This window comes from Barbatula barbatula, assembly GCF_947034865.1.
Source record: "Barbatula barbatula genome assembly, chromosome: 11".
NCBI classification, from domain to species: domain Eukaryota; kingdom Metazoa; phylum Chordata; class Actinopteri; order Cypriniformes; family Nemacheilidae; genus Barbatula; species Barbatula barbatula.
In genome coordinates this window covers 15,185,679-15,187,447 of record NC_136774.1, presented here as the reverse complement: position 1 = coordinate 15,187,447, position 1,769 = coordinate 15,185,679, and positions in this window count along the sequence as shown.

The following is a 1,769-nucleotide window of genomic DNA, read 5'->3' as shown; positions in this document are numbered from 1 at the left end:
CTTCCCTCCCTCTCTCAGCCACTCCCATTCTTGATGGCAGGCTATTATGGGTGGAGACTGGTCAGAGGTAAAAGTCTTTCTGTTTGGTTTATTATGATGTACACTATCAAATGTGTGTTTTTGCTATGTATATGTTTTCATTAGCTCTGGATGGCTTCCTGGCTCTGTGCTCCTTTGGACTGCACCTTTAATTTCGCTTCACCTTAGGACTGTAATGAGGTAAATCATTAACTGTTTGTTTATATTAGTGCCTTTATGAAATTTAATCTTTCAAACAGCACAAAGCAGTGTGAGCTACGCTGCAAACTTTCGACTCGGCGGCGTCTTTACAGCGCCAATGAGACGCTCTAGAAAGCAATAGTAATCACGAATAATTCCATCAAGTTCTCAAACACATCTACAGTATATTTCAATCTGCATTGTTCTTGTGAGGCACCTGACTGTCTATTTCTAGGTCTTGGCAAACACTGTATCGAAAATCTGGAAAATCAAACACTCTCAAAGGGAGAGAGAGAGAGAGATATGACCCATGTTATATGATACATTACCATGAGCTATCGTGGAGACCTAATGTCGTCAGAAGCCCATAACGTTAATCCTTTTTTTATATTAGCTTCACCTGCACACACAAACATACACACACAAGCACACATACACATTAACTTAATAACATTTAACTATTTTACCTCCACATTTATATCTGCTATTACGTATTTTCCTCTTTCTTTTCTGTATAATTTAATTTAGTAGGATATATGAAAGTGCGTGAACACGTATAAACTCACACAAACACTGCCCCTTTCGATAATTTACGTGTATGTGTGTGGGTTCTTGCCTAGGTGGAGTAGCAAGACTGATGCTGTCAAACCCATGAAGGACAGGACCACCCCACATGAACTAAACACAAAATGACATAACCTGTGTTCTTTTAACCCAACTCATATCTGAGAGCTATAAACTTGAATTAACTTCAGATATAACCTTGCATTAAATTCTGAATCGCTTCCTTTTATCTTACAGTACTGTAATTACAGATATTGTATATTTCTGTACAACCTTGAGTCAGGAGGCTTCCTTAAGGGCAGAGTCGTGAGGGAACATGATGGACATCATGTTATTTTAGCTTGGGATGCCCCAACCTGCGATTAAACCTGTGACCTCAGTTACCACACAAGCGATTACATTAATATAATCCATTTCAACTATTTTTGCACATAAAAAGTATGATTCTACTACTCTTACTATACGGTAAGTATAATGCTTCATCTTTTACAACTAACATATGCAAACAAAAGGCATTCAATTAATTTAAATAAAGCTATTTAAAATATTACTGGCACTCACAACTTTAAATTAAATCTTTTCAAAATGTTGTGCTTATTAAATAATATTTTGTTGTATACTGAAGTAACAGCCCATCAACATTACAGTCATTAAAAAGATTAAAAGATGAAATACAAGAATTCATTAAGATTTTAAATTGTTTTTGCAATGCTTTTTAGTGGGAATGAGACATGTCAAGCTATTCCAAATGAAATATTGTATAAGTTATTCTGTTTTAAACGAAATCAGATGTTTGTGAATTGTAGAAGTGATGTGGTAGCCAAGTTTGGCTATAGCTCATAATGGAGCTCTTTATGCATTGACTATGGCTTAATGTCTATCCTTTATATCACTGATCTGTTATTTAACTGGAATTTATATAGTCTTGACAGTGAAATGTTTTCAGCTATTAATGTTATTTGAAGATAAAGTGATGTGGAAAAAAA